Source organism: Budorcas taxicolor, chromosome 11 (assembly GCF_023091745.1).
Source record: "Budorcas taxicolor isolate Tak-1 chromosome 11, Takin1.1, whole genome shotgun sequence".
NCBI classification, from domain to species: Eukaryota; Metazoa; Chordata; class Mammalia; order Artiodactyla; family Bovidae; genus Budorcas; species Budorcas taxicolor.
Window position 1 is genome coordinate 108,816,004 of NC_068920.1, and position 18,451 is coordinate 108,834,454.

At 43.4% G+C, this 18,451-nt stretch overlaps 1 protein-coding gene across 1 annotated transcript in view; it reads left to right on the forward strand.

The window, feature by feature from the left end:
• The window catches only part of CAPG (capping actin protein, gelsolin like), a 134,519-nt gene that overhangs the window by 386 nt on the left and 115,682 nt on the right, over positions 1-18,451 (forward strand). The gene's annotated exons all lie outside the window — the stretch shown is intronic.

Here is an 18,451-nt window from a genome sequence, read left to right on the forward strand (position 1 = left end):
CCCAGTATTTATAGACGGGGTCCGCGCGCGCCCGAGCCGAGCCCCGCCCCTCGGCGCCCGGCGCCAATGCGCCACTCGCGCGGGGACGCGGGAAGAGGGAAGGGGCGGTGCGCAGAGAGGAGCTCGGGCCGAACCACTGTCCCTGGCAGGGGGAGGGAGCGGGGGGTAACGCGCCCCTCCTGCGAATATTCGCCATCTTAAGCACTAATAACAAGGGGTGAGGGGAAAGACAAGAATACAGGGTCACCGTACCCTTCCGTGAACCACGGGGAAGGAAGACAGACAAGGGCTTTATGGGCCTGCTCCCCTGTGCTGTGACATGGCACCTCCCTCCCGACCGTTGGCCCGGCTGTCTGGCCGCAAGGTCGCGTCCCCCAGCGGTGGCCTAGGGAATCGACTGGGGTTTTGTCCTCTGGCGCTCCCCGAGGGTCTTTCCGGCTGCCCTGCCTGGGGATGCCCGGGTGACGGGGAGCCCGGTGGCCCACAGCCACGTGAAAGTGGCCATCTTGGCCGGTCAGCGTACGAGCCTTCGCGCGGTCTTGTGCCTCCTCTCCCTGAGCGCTGCCGGCGGCTGGCGGTCCTGCGGGGGGCCGTCCAGTTGCTAGCAATGTCTTAGTTAATGGTTCTGTGATGAAAATGGCCGAAAAACGGAATGACGAGAGTTCTGGCATCAATTTCAACGACTGCTGCCCCCCGCGCTAGAGTTTCGGAGAGAGGCCTTACCCTTTGCAGACCCTATGGCAGAGGCTGCGCTCGGCCTCTTGGGCTCCAGCCTGTCCTCCGAGAAAGGCTGCTCACGAGGCTGACCTTGCACTTGCTGACTTTAATGTCTTGGAGGGGACAAAAAGAGTCGATGTTTAGAGGGTCGTTTCAGTTTTCTGTGCAAGAGACTGTTGAATATCGGTGTGTGGGGGAGGGGGGTGGGGGCGGAGAGAGTCTATTTCGCCCTTGTATGTGATTCAGCAGATCAAGGTGAAACGAATGGTCTGTTTCCTGAAGCTTTCACTTTATATAATGTCCACCTGCGTTTGTGCCAATTTTGCCCATTAAAGGAATTCTAGGGAAAGAACAAAACCAAACTTGAGCCAGCGAGGGGCAGGGAATCGGGGACCGGCTTCATGGCTCCCGTTTGGAAAGACCCACAAGTGGCGGGTGGGCCCGTGTCACTTCCTCCCGCCCTTGGGGCGGCGGACACGGTGCAGGGCCGGGAGAGGGCCGAGGATAGGAGGTGGGTGGTGGCTGCTGCTGTTGCGGTGGCCCCGAGCGCGTGAACGTTGGGTTTAATGATGTTATTAGGAAACCGCTTGCTTCTAGGATAGAATGCTCGTTACCCTTGGGAAATGAATAAGACCCCTTGCAGCAGCTCCAGCTGCTTACAGCTCAGAGAATTAGGGAAATTCGGAAGAACAATCCTCTTCGGTTTGCGAGAGGCAAGGTTGCGGCGGGGGGCGGGGGGCGGGGGTGGGGGGGGAGAGGGGGTTGCTGTTTGGGAAACAATGGAAGCACTAGGGATTCTGACAAAAAAAGGGCCCATCTTTAGACTTTGTGACCACATCCATGTTCCCTCAGAGCAGGGAACAAGAAAAGGCTAAATCACAAAAGAGGCAATACATATGCTGTTTTATTGGTTTATATTTTTCAGACTAACTTCGTGGAAAAATAAACAAGACTTTCATAATTTATTGTTTTAGAGTATTTCACCTTTTTGTTTTTTTAAAGCAGAATTCCAGTTAGCTTACAATGTGTAATAAAATTTCCAACAGAAACAAGTTGCCTGTGTAGGCCAGTCAGTGCATGATCTTCCAACAGAAGAATCTATAGGGGAATCCAGAATATAATTAGAAAGTTATTTGATTAATATGGAGTCAGAACAAGGGGATTAAATTCAGTGATTAGGCCATTAAGCCTTTATATACCCCTGTGCTACCAACTCCACAGTGAAACTATTCCTTCCAAGGAGATTAGAATCAGCTGTTCATACTTGCTTACCTCCTCATTCTTGTTCTTAGCATCTGTACTTCAATGGTCAGGAGTAGGGGTTTTGGAGTCAAGCCTCTGCCACTTGTTAACAGTGTTGAGCAAACAACTTACCTTCTCTATACTCTAGAGTATAGAGTATACTCTATACTGTGTAAAATTGGGATAATAATTGTACTATCATAGAATTGCATAAAGGATTAAACAAAATCATGCAAGTCAAGTCTTTAGCACAGCAGTAAAAAAAAAAAAAAATAATAACCCTTCAGTGGCTTCCAATTGTGTGAGGATAAAGACCCAAATCCCTACCTACCCTTCAGGCCTCAGTGTGATTTAGCTGCTATTTCTTTAACCTCATTTGTGCCACTTTCTCCTCTCTGTCTCCTGCTTTGAATTTCTTTGAACTGTTAACAGTTAAATTTCTTAATTGATTACGCTCTGAACAAAGCAGAGCACATTTTCACTGTTTTATATTTTTCACACGGTCCTTTCTTCCCACAAATATTTATGAGCATTTCTGTCCAGTGGACCCAGGATTGGTGCTATGACAGGCCTGGTCTCTGCCCACCCAGAGTTCTATATGAGGGGAGATGTCTGGCTGATTGTTCCCCATCATTCCCATCTCAGCTCAGCTGCTGTTTCCTGGATATAACCTTCAGCTGCCTCTTTCTGGATGAAATGTTCACCTACACAGATTTCTCACAGGGTCCTATGTTTTCCTACATGGCACTCAGTGCTCTTTGAAATTACAGAGTTGGGGATTATTTGATGAATGTCTAAACTCCCAGTTAGATTTGTAAGCCCCATGACAATAAGAAGGTGGTCGGTTTTGCTCAGGCTTTATCACTAATAGTCTGACTTACAGAAAGTGTTTAAGAATGTATATGTGAGGAGAAGGAGAGAGAGGGAGAAAGAGAAAGAGATGAAAGGATAAATATAAGGAATGGCACAAAGAGATGGGGAAATAAAAAACCCAGGGATCATGTAAAATCAATGAAAAGAGCTGCTGCTTTCTTTTAGTCACCAGAGTTGTAATTAATAACACTGAAAGCTCTTTACTGACAGGGGAGCTCATTGCCATCCTGTTCTGAGAGGAGTGAAATTTCTGATTCTATACATTAGTGGACTCCCTGGGCAGCTCAGTGGTGAAGAATCTGGCTGCAGTGCAGGAGCTGCAGGAGACATGGGTTCAATCCCTAGGTTGGGTCAATGCTGTGGCGGAGAAAATGGCAACCCACTCCAGTATTCTTGCCTGGGAAATCCCATGGACAGAGGAGCCTGGCAGGCTACAGTCTATGGTGTCCCAAAGAGTTGGATGCCACTGAGCATGCATGTATGCATGCATACGTTAGTGTTCCAAGGCTAAAATAAACTAGGAGGAGTTACTGATTTATTTTATATTCAACGTGAATGAGATTTGTTGAATGCGAAATATAAAGCACATAGAAAAATTTAATCACCTAAAGGCTCCAGATCTCAACCTCAAGAACATTAATGTAGCAGGAGTTCCACGAAAGAGGCAAAACCAGTGGGTGGACAACCTAGACAGCAGATATAATGACTCCAGGTCTTATACATCTGCCAGTGAAGGAGCGAGTACCAGTAAAGAAGAGAAAGTATTTGCAGTGCAAGAAGCTGTTGATTTGGCAGGAAAAGAAAGGGAGATGACACTGTGTGTATCAAGAAGCAGTAGCGAAGGTGCGATGTTGAGAAGAGAGCTCCAGACTACCTTCTATGTGATAACAGGCAAAGAAGAAGGAAATCTAGGCCAGCTATCTCCAAAATGGTGCCAGTTCTTTAGGACCAAAATTCAGACATGGCCTCAGAAGCAAACTAACTCTGCTCTGCTCATGTGCTCAGTTGCATCCAATTCTTTGAGACTCCATGGACTGCAGCCCGCCAGGCTCCTCTGTCCATGGGACTTTCCAGGCAAGAATACTGAAGTGAGTTGCTGTTTCCTACTCCAGGGGATCTTCCTGACCCAGGGATCAAACACGCGTCTCTTGCATCTCCTGTATTGGCTGGCAGATTCTTTACTGCTTCGCCACCTGGGAAACTCTAATGGATTCTGAAACAAATATTGGGTTGGCCAAAAAAGTTCATTCAGGTTTTGCTGTAACATCTTACAGAGAAACCCAAATGAACTTTTTTGGCCAGTCCAATACTATGTGACTCCCCTCAGTGTGAGGCTTCTCATAACCTGTTTTTGTTTCTCTGTTTTTCTCTTCTGATAATCAAATCTTTTGACAATCCTATTAAGTAGTGAGATGGAAGAATGCATAGGGTACAATGGAGAAAACACTGATGGAGACAATACTCTAACGATGACAGCATGTATAATTTATTGTGACAAGCACTGTTCTAGCATGTTTTCTGTGCCTTACAATTCTGATGAGGAATTCCAATTCTGTGCCTTACAATTCCAATGAGGTAGATGCTATTTCTCTTCCTGTTTTATACATGAAAAAACTGACATGTAATTCACCCAGGTAGTGGACTTGAGCCTGGATCTGAGCTCTGAATTCATCTTCTTTGTTACATGCCAAAGGATAGATATTTCACACTCCCTGAGGTGATTAACTTTGTCAACAAAGGTCCATCTAGTCAAGGCTATGGTTTTTCCAGTGGTTATGTATGGATGTGAGAGTTGGACTATAAAGGATGTGAGACCACCAAAGAATTGATGCTTTTAAACTGTGGTGTTGGAGAAGACTCGTGAGAGTGCCTTGGACTGCAAGGAGATCCAAACAGTCCATCCTAAAAATCAGTCTTGGGTGTTCATTGGTAGGACTGATGTTGAAGCTGAAACTCCAGTACTTTGGCAACCTGATGGGAAGAGCTGACTCATTGGAAAAGACCCTGATGCTGGGAAAGATTGAGGGCAGGAGGAGAAGGGGACGACAGAGGATGAGATGGTTGGATGGCGTCACTGACTAAATGGACATGGGTTTAGGTGAACTCTGGGAGTTGGTGATGGACAGGAATGCCTAGCGTGCTGAAGTTCATGGAGTCACAGAGTCGGACACAACTGAGTGACTTGGCATACCTATTTCTATGAACACACCACACACACACACACACACACACACACACACACACACATTTTGCCTGAAACATGGATTTTTTTCTTAACAATTTTCATGGCCATTTCTCCAGGACACTATGTAAAAATAGAAATCATTTTAATTTTTTTCTCTTTTTAAAAATTTTTGGTAAAATAAACTTAGCATTTACTATTTTGGACATTTTAAAGCATGCAATTCTTTGGAATTAAGAACACAAACACTGTTCTGTAAAATCATTCTTTTATAACAATGAAACATACTATAGTATGATTCTACCATATAATTCATTCAGCTGTTGCCTTACTGGTTGACATTCAAGTTGTTTCTCAGTTTTGCCCTACACAAAATTCTGATGAAAATAACATCTTTGTACATATACCTTTGTGAAGCAGTATTTTTGTTTTTGTGAAAAAATTATCTCAAAGTGGGATTGCTGAGACAAAGGATATGTATATTTTTACATTTTAGTAGTTACAGCCAGATTACTTTCCAAGTGGCTGTCAAAACTCACATTCCTACCGTTCTAGAGAATATCTGGAAACCACCAAGGAAAAGACTGATAGATTCAACTACATAAAAATTAAAAATTACTGTACAAGTAAATTTCAAAGACAAACAATAGAAGAAAAAACATTTCAACACCTATGACAGACAAAGAGTTAGCACCAATTGATAAGAAAACTGCAAACAGCCATTTTGGGATGGCTAGGAAAACTAGGAAGAAGAGTATAGGTGAGTGATTAACCCAGGAGGAAATGCAGACATATGAAAAGATGTTCAACTTTATTGATAGGGAAATGGATTAATTCATTTGCATAGTGAATTTAGGACAGACAAGCCCTGTGGAGGAGGGGAAGGTAGAAGGAGGAATCTAATTAACAGGAAGCTCTGTCTCTAGCTCCCCTATTCAGTTCAGTTCAGTTTAGTCGCTCAGTCGTGTCCGACTCTTTGCGACCCCATGAATTGCAGCACGCCAGGCCTCCCTGTCCATCACCAACTCCCGGAGTTCACTCAGACTCACATCCATCGAGTCAGTGATGCCATCCAGCCATCTCATCCTCTGTCATCCCCTTCTCCTCCTGCCCCCAATCCCTCCCAGCATGAAGGTCTTTTCCAATGAGTCAACTCTTCGCATGAGGTGGCCAAAGTACTGGACTTTCAGCTTTAGCATCATTCCTTCCAAAGAACACCCAGGGCTGATCTCCTTTAGAATGGACTGGTTGGATCTCCTTGCAGTCCAAGGGATTCGAGAGTCTTCTCCAACACCACAGTTCAAAAGCATCAATTCTTTGGCGCTCAGCTTTCTTCACAGTCCAGCTCTCACATCCATACGTGATAGTGGAGCTTTCAGGATTTTTTTCGGATAATATATCCTTATGTGGTTTTTTATTGTTTATTTTGGGGGCATTTAACTCAAAAAGAATTGAAGATATGTAATAAAATTGCCCTAACAAAATCCCTTCCCTATTTACTTGTTTATTCTAACTACCTAACAAATACATAAACACGTGTATGTTTATATATTTTATATATTTTTCCTTTTTTGATGGATAATTATAAAAAATTAGAATATATTAATATTTATTTCGATCAGTTGTATACTGATTATTATATTAATAAATCAAGCTGTTAGGTAGTTAGGAAACAGGAGTCCAGAATGGCGGTGGCTAAAAGACAAGGAAGGGAAAAGCCCACGAAAATAGAACAAAGGAAGGTCTGAGGACCGGAGTGAGGACCTCAGTTAGAACAAACAACACTCCTGGTTAGCCCAATTTGCACAAGGCAGGCCCAGGGGAAAAAAAAGACATATAAAAAGAGGGGCCAAAGTGTGCTCTCTCTCTCTCTCCCCCACGTGCTGGGGCGCTCTTCTCTTCACGTCTCTGGGTCAGCATGCCCTCAACGCCTCGAGGATGGATTCTCCTGCTGTTATCTAAATAAAATAGAGCTGTAACTTGCAGCTATAACACTGATTTGTCTAAGAGCTACAACACGGTCCCTTCGAGACCTGAGAGCTATAACACGGTCTGTCCAAGACCCGAGAGCTGTGACATGCCGAGGGCTTTAATGTCCATCACTGCAAAAGATGAGACAGAACCGAGGGAAATACACTTGCCTGACAAAGGCAAAGGAAATTTTGCTAACTCTGAGAAACTTACAGTAATAATAAACATTTTCTAATGCATATTTTGGTACAGAATAGGTGATAAGGTGATCAATAAAAGACTTTCAAGATAAAATATAAAATATATTACATTAGTATACAAGTCTTCTGAGGAAGTAGATTGGAATTCACAGGAAAAAAGGAGTAATACAAATTTTTACACTATTAAAGATTTTTTCATGTATTTGACATTTTTATTTATTAATTGTTTATTATTTTTATTTATTTGTTTATTTACTTTTTGGTTACACCACACAGCTTATGGGATCTTAGTGCCCTGACGAGAGATTGAACCTAGGCCCTTGGTAGTGAAAGCATGGAGTCCTAACCACTGGGCCACCAGGAAATTCCCTATTATATGTTATTTTTAAGTGAATGATTGTGGGTATTAACTCTCTATGGTATATAGATTCCATTGGATCAATTTAAGAGTGATGGCATATTATATTTTAAATGCCATTATTTACAGTATGCTGAAAGTTATAACCTTTCAGCCATTACTTAATGATGGAAAGAAAACTTTACATGTCTGCTTAAAAACATGCTTATAGCATATAATTTTTAAAAATTATTTTCGGAGTCAAAAGACCACATAAATTTAAAGAATACCTACCTAGATCCAGTTGATAAGAAAGGATATTCTGAGAATTCATCCTCAAATTGTTTAGATATAGATTTCTCCACAACATTGTAAATCAACTATACTTCAATTTAAAAAGAAAAAGAAAAGAAAGAGAAATCTCTAAGTTTATGTGAAAGTGATTGTAAAGCAGAAACTTCACATGAGCCAGTCCAGGTAGCATGTGAAGCATCAAAAGTGTGGTGACTCTCTAGTCCAAAATAGTGTGTAGATGCTGCCAATCAGATATTTTGCAGTCTCTCCAACCTTGGTGTCAGTGCTGTTTTGTGCTGGAGAACTGTTTATTGTAGGGAGATATTCTATGCACTGTAGGGCATGTAGCATTATCCTTGGCCTCTACCGTCCAGATGCCAGTAGTGTGTGCATGCTCAGTCGCTCCAGTCATGTCTGACTCTTTGTGACGCTATGGACTGTAACCCGCCAGGCTCCTCTGTCCGTGGGATTCTCCAGGCAAGAATACTGGGGTGGGTTGCCATACCCTTCTCCAGGGGATCTTCCCGACCCAGGGATTAAACCTGTGTCTCCTGCATTGCAGGCAGATTCTGTACCCACTGAGCCACCTGGGAAGCCCAGATGCCAGTAGGACCCCTTCCCCCAATTGCTATGACAATTGAAAATGGGCTACCCAGTTGAGAACCACTGAGCTATTGGAAATGTTGCAGGATTATGGTTGATGCTGAAGTTCTAAAGTCAGGGTCCAAATTGTCTGTGCCCTGTGACTCAGATGGTGAAGAGTCTTCCCACAATGTGAGAGACCCGGGCTCCATCCCTGGGTTGGGAAGATTCCCCTGGAGAAGGAATGGCAACCCACTCCATTATTCTTGCCTGGAAAATCACATGGATGGAGGAGTCTGGCAGGCTACAGTCTGTGGGACCACAAAGAGTTGGACACGACCCAAGCAACTAACACTTTCTTTCTTTTGTCTAGAAGGCAGCTTTGCTTGCATTCTTTGAGGATTGGGATGAACTTGTAAGTCCCTAAAAGTCTTCCCTGATGAAGCCCACAGCCCTGCGGGGTGAAAGGCCCTCATCTGTGGACTACCATTGACTTGAGTCTCTGAGAATAGACTGACAGGGAATAGTCCCATTTGGCTAGGCTTTTGGACCCTGGATGTTGGAGCCATGTGGGTGAGGAGGGGTGGTGAAGCAGACTGGAGGCTGGCCACTGCCCTCACTGCCTAGAGGCGAAGCTGTAGGTGCCGTGGAGATGGCCTCCCAACTTGAGATCCAAGAACACCAGCCAACCACACATGTTGTGTTTTAGTCACCAAGTTGTGTCCGACTGTTTTGCAACATCATGGACTGTAGACTGCCAGGTATTTCTCAGGCAAGAATACTGGAGTGGGTTGCTATTTCCTTCTCCAGGGGATCTTCCCGACCCCAGGATTAAACTTGAGTCTCCTGCATTGGCAGGCAGGTTCTTTTTCACTGAGCCACAAGGGAAGCCCTAACCATCTGGACATACTGGAGGCCTGTGGCCATGACTGTGTGTCTGTGGCACTCCACCTTTATTCTAGGGCCAAGACATTATCGTCTGTGCCACTAACTGCTCTTCTTGCAGGTGGCCCTGGACCTGGACAAGAAGTAACCCTTGCTGGATAAACCTTTGCTCAATAAAATTGCTTAAAACCTGCAGATTCACTACTGTGTTCTAGAGCCACAAGGAAATGCCAGCTCCCTGCAGCTCAGTGGTTGATAACCTTTTTTGTAGGTCTGCAGAATTCTGGGGATCTCTCCCTAGAAACATGCAGCATATATACATACACATAATTCTATACATAATTCCTGAAGCTCAATCGTATATTAAAAGTTAAGAATCCTTTATAATATCTCATTAATTTAAATTCATGTTCTCTAGTATCCTGCAGACCCACCTCTAGCTAGTCTAAAGAAATATTAGCATTTGATGTGCAAGTATGTTGTGTGTTTATAACAGCATTTTTATAATAGCAAAAGAAATAGCATATAGAAAGAGCTTAAATGGATGCTAGTAGGGAAATTGAAATGTTGTTCATTCATTCATTCATAATGGAAGACTACACAACTATTAAAAGGACTGAGGTAGAACTATAAGTACCGGTTGAAAATAGATCTGTGATATTCTTCTGTATGAAAAAAAGCATGTTGAGGGAATTCCCTGGTGGTCAAGGGATTAGGACTTTCACTGGGACTGGGGGCAGTATCCAGGGTGTATGAGTGTGTTTGTGTGTGGTTTGGGGATGGGGAGAAAGGGAGAGAAAAAGATTTGGGAGGAGTGAGAAGTCTATTTTGGACAGTATTTTGTAAAGTTTGTGTATTTTAAAAAATTTAAATTCAGTGGTAGCTGAATTTGCAGTAGCTTTCGCTGTCACAATAGAAGTTAAGTCCTTGGTCGGGAACTGAGATCTCTCAAGCCGAGCAGGGAGGACAAACAGACAAACGTGTTGAAACAATATAGAGTATCATCTTGTCTTTGTAAAAATTACTGCACATGTGTAAGTACAAATATGTGTATGTATGTATATATATAATATTTTTGGTTTCATAGGCTATATTCTGGGAGCCTAAGCATCAAAATTTATAGCAGCTATTTCTGTGGGGTGAGGTTTACTCTTTTCCTATATTCACTCCTGTGTTGTTTGAAGTTGTAAAAACTTACAAGAATTATTTCTATAAGTTAAAAAAAAAAAGATTAACAGCAACAAACAGAAGTGAGTTATCTCTAGGGTGTGGAGTATGGTGGATGAACCTACTTCCGTCTTGTGAGGCCCCCAGGCTGTGTAGTCATTTTCTATGGCACAGCTCCCATGGGAAGGTTCCAGATACCAGACAACCTGCTTGTGAGGTGAGGTGTCAGTGCCACTGCAGAGCCCTCTGTGAAAATGACAGGTCCCTTCATGCTCCGTTAATTTATTCTTGGAAGTCATTTGTCCCTAGGGAGACCACTGAATTAAAATTTTTTTAAATATACAAACTTTACAAAATACTGTCCAAAATAGATTTCTCTCCCTTCCCCAATCTTTTTCTCTCCCTTTCTCCTCACCCTCCAACCTCACACACATACACACACACACACACACACACACACACACACACCCTGGATACTGCCCATAGTCCCAGGTTAAGTTACAGTGTTCTGATATCCTATTCCAGAGATACTATCCTAGGTATTCTTTTGGACTGAGAATTAAGATTTTTTTTTAACTTGGAGATTGGACTGGATTCATGGTTTCCGGACTCTGGCTGGGCCTTAAGAAACACTTCTCACTAACTACCCCAGGGGTAGCCTTGCAAACGTGGCCTGGTATGTACAGACTCTGCCCTCTCCTTGGACTTTTGCCCATGCCAGGCCCGTTGCTGCCACCAATGACACTGCCAGGCTCTGACCATCTCCCCTTGGCCTCTGGCCATGCTTCCATCCCGACATTCCCTCAGAAACACTTGGGAGCACAGTGAAGGCAGTGTGTATTAGACTCTTGTGTAACACTCAACTTTTATTCTAAACAATCTTGGATTGCAAGGAAATCAAACCAGTCAATCCTAAAATAAATCAACTCTGAATATTCATTGGAAGGACTGATGCTGAAGCTGAAACTCCAGTACTTTGGCCACCTGATGCAAAGAGCTGACTCTTTGAAAAAGATCCTGATACTAGGAAAGATTGAAGGCAGAAAGAGAAGGAGGTGGCAGAGGATGAGATGATTAGATAGCATCCGACTTAATGGACATGAATTTGAGCAAACTCTGGAAGATGGAGAAGGACAGGGAAGCCTAGCATGCTGCAGCCCGTGGGGGTCACAAAGAGTCAGACATAACTTAGCAACTGAACAACAACAAGCAGCCAAATCACCGAAGATAGTTTCTAATAGTATATGGACCCTATGTAGGTTTTACTTTTGGGAGCTGAACATGGATACAGCTATCCCTTCCTGTTCACAGCCATTTTTATAAAACACATTAAAGAAAATTTGGAGGAATAGGATGGAAAGTCCAGCAATAAACTCATACATCTATGGCAAATTGATTTTTCGACAAAGGTACCAAGATCATTCAATGGGGAAAGAATAGATTTTCAAAAACAGTGCAGAGTGAAATTGGCCCCTACCTCACATCGTATACAAAAAATCAAGTCAAAATAGATCAAAGGCATTGATATGTAAGAGCTAAATCTACACCACTCCTTAAAGAAAACATGGCAGTAAATCTACATGGTCTTTAACCGGGCAATAGTTTCTTAGATATGACACCAGAAAGCCAAGCAACCAAAGTAAAAAATAGATAAATCAGACTTCATCAAAATTAAAATCTTTTCTGCATTAAAAGAAACTTGTCCACGAAGTGAAAAGACAACCCACAGAATGGGAGAAGATATTTACAAGTTATATATCTGACAAGAGTCTAGTATCCAGGATATACAAAGAACTCTTACAACTCAACAATAAAGACAAGAAATCTAATTTTTAAATGAGTGAAGAGTTTGTATAGACATTTCTCCAAATGAAAATATGGTCTAAATTATTAGTCGTTCAGTTCAGTTCAGTTCAGTCGCTCAGTCATGTCCGACTCTTTGCGACCCCATGAACCACAGCACACCAGGCCTCCCTGTCCATCACCAACTCCCGGAGTTCACTCAGACTCACGTCCATTGAGTCCGTGATGCCATCCAGCCATCTCATCCTCGGTCGTCCCCTTCTCCTCCTGCCCCCAATCCCTCCCAGCATCAGAGTCTTTTCCAATGAGTCAACTCTTCGCATGAAGTGGCCAAAGTACTGGAGTTTCAGCTTTAGCATCATTCCTTCCAAAGAAATCCCAGGGCTGAACTTCTTCAGAATGGACTGGTTGGATCTCCTTGCAGTCCAGGGGACTCTCAAGAGTCTTCTCCAACACCACAGTTCATTAGTCGTTATAGAAATGCAAATCAAAACAATGAGATACCAATTCACACTCACTAGCAAAGCTACAATAAAAGGTGCAGATAATAACAAGTGTTGAGAAGGAACTGGAGAAATTGGAACACTCCATTATATGGAACATATATTACTGGTGAAAATGTAAAATGATGCAGATGCTATGGAAAACGTTTGGTAGTTTCTCAGAAAGTTGAGGGTAGAATGACCATGTGACTCAGCAATTCCAATCCTAGATATATACCCAAGAGAGTTGAAACATATGTTCACACAAAAACTTATACACAAATGTTCATAGAAGTTTTTTCCTAACAGCCAAAAGGTGGAAACAAACCAAATATATATCTATAATAAACAGAATGTGATATATCCATACAATGGAATATTATTTGACCATAAAAAAGAATGAAATACTGATACATACTTCAGTGTGGACCAACCTTGATAACATTATGCCAAGTGAAAGAAGCCAGTCACAAAGGATCACGTATTATGATTCAGTTTATATTAAATGTTCGGCATAGGAAAAATCTGTAGATTCAGAAAGTAGATTAATGGTGTCCAGAGACAGAGGAAAAGGAAATGGAAATGATTTGCTGATAGATATGGGGCTTCTTTTGGGGATGATGGTTGCACAAGAAGTAGGGAGTGGTCAGCTGATCAAACATCAGTGGACAGAAAGCTCCAAGAGTATATCCTAACTTAAACTTTCGGGAACCACCCCATCATCTTTGATTGGTTGAGGCTCCTGTTTGGGCAAAATTGAAATTCATGGACTTCTATTAATCTGTTAACTTCTCCCGGAGAAACAGTGGTTCACACACCCAGACTCATAAACTTAACCAGCAAATAGGCAGAGGATATGAATCTACAAGAAAAAAAAAAAAGCAAATAGACATATATTTGGATTTCCCAGGTGGTGCTCGTGGTGCTCGTAAAGAACCTGCCTGCCAGTGCAGGAGACAAAGAGATGCAGGTTCAATACCAGGGTCGGAAAGATCCCTTGGAGTAGGACATGGCAATCCACTCCAGTATTCTTGCCTGGAGAATCTCATGGACAGAGAAGCCTGACGGTTTACAGTCCATAGAGTTGCAAAGCAATGGACACAACTGAAGCAACTTAACCTAGCCTAGCCTAACCTAGACATGTCTTCAGCCTCACTCGTAGTTAAAGAAATGCATCATACAGCAATGAGATTGGCAAACAAAAGTCTGGTAACACCCAGCGTTCACAAGCTCGTGGGCAAACAGGCACCCTTATACGCTATTCCTGGGAGTACAAACAGGTTCAGCTCTCCTGGAGGGCAATTTAGCAACGTCTGCAACATTTTGAATGCTTATTCTCAGTGACTTAGCAAGTCTACTGTAGAAATTTGCCCTCGGGATATACTGGCAAAATTATGCCAAAATCATGTACCAGTATGTTCACGGCCACACTGTCAGTAATAACAAAAAATTGGAATACACCTAGACATCCATCAACAAGGGACCAGTTAAATACACCCATGTAATGGAAAAGTATGCAATCTTAAAACATGAGATAGAACTGTATATGCTGATCTGGAAGGATCTAAATGTGTTTTGTTTAAAAAAATAAACCAATGTGCACAGCCATGTGATCTCCTTTGTGTTAAATTGAAAAATAGATATACATAGACTTTTTCTTTCAGGAATGGTACATAAGAAATTGTGGTAACTTTTGGAGAGTGGTTTAGGGGTCGGCAGGAGGAAAGATAACTTTTGTCTTTTATTCGATGCTTTTCTATACTATTTGTTTTTTTTAATGTCATGTGAATGTAAGATTAAAAAAAAAAATAAGTATTTTAAAAGCAGACAAGGAACATGAAGGGATACATGAGAGAGAGAAGAAGGATCCCTTAGGTGGGAGTGTATGGTTTTTCCTGACACAGGGCAAACTTGATTTCTCTGTATTGGGAAAAACATTGTGACCCATCATTGGGGGTTTTAGGAAGACCTCCAGGGCAGTAAGCTGGAGGGTGGAGGGGAGGTATGACCAGAATCAGGGGGACTGGTCAAAAGTTTTTGCAAAAGAGTGGGGTTCAAATTGAGGAGGTGATGGTAGAGGTGGAAAAGACAGCTTCAAATAGAGAGTTGTTAAAAAGGGAGGCTGATAGTCTTTATTAAAAAATATTTATTTATTTGACTGTGTCACGTCTTAGTTGCTGTGCTCAGTGTTCGTTGCATCTTGCGGGATCTTTTGTTCCGGCGCCAGACACTCCAGTTGCTGGCTCATGGGCTTAGTTGCTCTGTGGCATGTGGAATCTTAGTTTTCCAACCAGGGATCTAACCCCTGTCCCCTGCACTGGCAGGCAGATTCTTAACCAGTGGACCACCAAGGATGTCCTTGGCTGATTTTTTTTAAGCTGATCCTTCACCAGTGCCAACTGCCTTGCTTTTGCCACATCTGCCCAGCAGGATCCCAACCCTGGGTTTTCTGTTTATGGTCCAGAAAAGGCCACCCACCAGTGAGAACGTGCCACTCCAGGATCATGGTTCATAGCTCTGCTGGCTTCTTCCTGTACCACCCATCGGATTTATTTCTACCTATCCTTGGTTGGCTCTGGCTCTCATTCCCCAGTTATTCCAAATTTTCACCATGTTCACTTCTCACACTTCACTCCCACTCTCATCTATGTGGCCTCTCTTGCCTTCCTACTTCAGGGAACAAACGAGGTGCTCAGGGTTGAGTGCCTTTAACATCTCAGCCCTCTCTCTATGAGTGTATCTAAAACAAGATTTACCTTCTTTCCCAAGTATTTAGTCTTAGGGAATGATGTTCAGCTCCTGTTTAGTTCTTGAGTTCCTCCAGGACATTTCACTGACCGTATTCCATCCCTGAGCCTCCGCTGCTTGCTCCTTCTTCTGTGTGGATGGCTGTAACAAACATGGTTTATTTCACCATCATGACATTTACCGTGCTGAAAAAAGTTATCTCACTCTGTCTCCTCCAATTAGCTTGATCCTGTTCATAATACTCTTCCCCCTTGTGCTGTGCTCAGTTGCTCAGTCATTTGTGACTGTTTGCTACACTATGGACTGTAGCCCGCCAGGCTCCTCTGTTCATGGGATTCTCCAGGCAAGAACAGTAGACTGGGTTGCCATTTCCTCCTCCAGGAGATCTTCCCAACCCAGGGATATAACCCAAGTCTCTTGGGTCTCCTACAGTGGCAGGTGGATTCTTTACCACTAGTGCAACCTGAGAAGCCTGATTTTTTCCCCCTTAACATTGTATTAATATATGAAATCCAAACAGAAAAACGCGCATATTCTAAATGTATAGATCACAGAATTTCCACAAACTGAATACACTCATGCACTCAGTCCCCAGGTGAAGAAACCAAGCATTATAGCAACCAAAGCATTCCTTGTGTTCTTTTACACGCTCCATCTCCCTCCTCAGGGGAGCCACTGTATAGTCTTTACTTTGGATTTTTTTAAATTTTTATTTAGCTGTGCTGGGTCTTCCCTGGTCAGGGATCAAACCTGAGTCTCCTGCATTGGCAGGCAGATTCTTTACCACTGAGCCACCAGGTAACCCCTGCTGTCCAGTCTTTAAACATAGATTAAAGCCTTGAAGCATAGATTAGCTTCATTTCTGAAAATTTTGAAATAGACCTGAAATAATATGTACTGCTTTGTGTCTGGCTTTTTTGATCATCACATCCGTGAAAGTCATCCATATTGTTGCATGCAGCCACAGACAGTTCATTTCCATTGCCCAATAATATTCTATTGTGTGACTAGACCACAATTTATTGATCCATTCAAGTGCACCATTTGGGGCACTTGCAAACAGCAGGCACTGTGTTTTATTTATCTCTGCATCTCCAGCATTTCATGCATGCTCAGTATAATGGTTTGTGTGTGAGCAGGTTAGAGAGCTCAAGGAGTACTTTTCCCCTGTGTTCTTGGGTGGTCAGATGATAATATCTGAGATATGAGAGTCAAGCCTGGGTACCAAGTTTAAAATGTTTTACAGGCCCATTGATAGGTCTCATTGTCTATTGAGGACAACCATGGTGGTTGTCTGGAAGCCATGCAGTGGCAGCCACTGAAGATGTTTATTATGGAAACGAGAACAAAGACAATCAGATATGGACCTGGTTGCTTTCAAAGACAGAACTGGGCCAATGGCTAAATATTTGAGAGAGGCAGCTTTCTGCTCAATAATAATCATGATATTGGCTCATATTTAGAAAGCACTTGTCATAAACAAGACCCTGGCATGTGCTGAGGGCTTGGTATCCATGAGTTCAATATAAGAACGGCTTTTTATTTTTTAATATATATTTATTTATTTGGGTGCACCAGGTCTTAGTTGCGACACACAGGATCTTCAGTTCTCTTTACGGCATGCATGATCTTTTCATTGCAGCATGCAAACACTTACTTCCAGCACGTGGGATCTAGTTCTCCCGACCAGAGATCAAACCTGGGCCCTCAGCATTGGGAGTGTGAAGTCTTAGCCACCGGACCACCTGGGAAGGTCCCCAAAATGGGTTTTTATAGGATGAGACTTGAGCACGAGCTGCTTGATGAAACCATGATGATTTCCTGGTTTCAGACACCAGTGATCATGAGGCCTAGGAAGTTATATTTATGGGCTCACAGTTTTAGTGAAAAGCCATCCTCTGACTTGTCTCCCTGGCTTGCCCCCTTCCTTATTCCTAGAATCGTCATCTTTCTTGAGACTAGCCTCCTACAGCCCCTCTGTGGGTCCCCTCACAGCAGACAAATTATTAGGTGTTTCCACCAAGAGCTTCCTTCCACTCCAAGCCCACCTGGCCTGGCCAAGGCCCTCTCCTTTCCACCCCCAGGATGTCTCTCCTTCCAGTGACTCAGAACTCTCGCCTGCATGGATGATGACTCTGGCCAGGGCTGTGGCCACCTCAGGCCTGACCCTTCAGGCAGCCAAAGGTCATTCTGACTTACCCTAAAGTTTGTTTGAGTCCGAAAGAGTGAGGTAGGAGCAGTGAAATTTAGAAAGTATCTGGGAAAAAAAAGCTACAGAAACCCTTTTACTATATGTAGCCATCCAGTTTAGGTCTCCGAAAGAAGAAAAGCCCAGACAAATAAATCTGGGAGGCTGAATGCGAAAGGTGTTTGTCAGGAGAAGAAAAATACTGCCATCCTCCCAGGATAAGCCGTGGGACTGGCCCTGGGACAAGATGCTTTATCTCACCGTTGGCGCCTGAGGCCCGAGGCCTGGCTGCAGCAGCAGAATCACCAAAAAGACAGTGGCCTGAGTTAGACAAGCAGGCCTTGTGAAGGGCTGAGGACTCAAGTTGCCACCCCTCTGTGCCCTCCCTCTCGATTTCTCTATTCTGTTCTCTGTCCCAGCACCCTGCTGTCTTCTCCCTCCTGTTTCTACTCAGTGCTCTATTCTTTGTTTTTCTCAGAAGGGGTCTCACGGGGGGTCCAAGAGTTAGGAAGCTGTACAACCTATGGGCAGATCCCCAGAGGCCCCGCTCTCCCCCATGTCCACGGCCATAATTCACATCTTCTATTTCTTCTCTTCTGCCAGACAAAGCTGAGCACACACTAACAGTGTTAACACGATAAATATCAGCAGCTCTGACCTTTCTCTCTTGGGTCCTGGAGTCACCCTGACTCCCAGGCTCGACTCGCCTGTGCTTAAAGTGGATTAGCACTTCCGCTAGGCTGTGGGGCCCTGCACTTGGGCTTGATGGGAATCAAGACA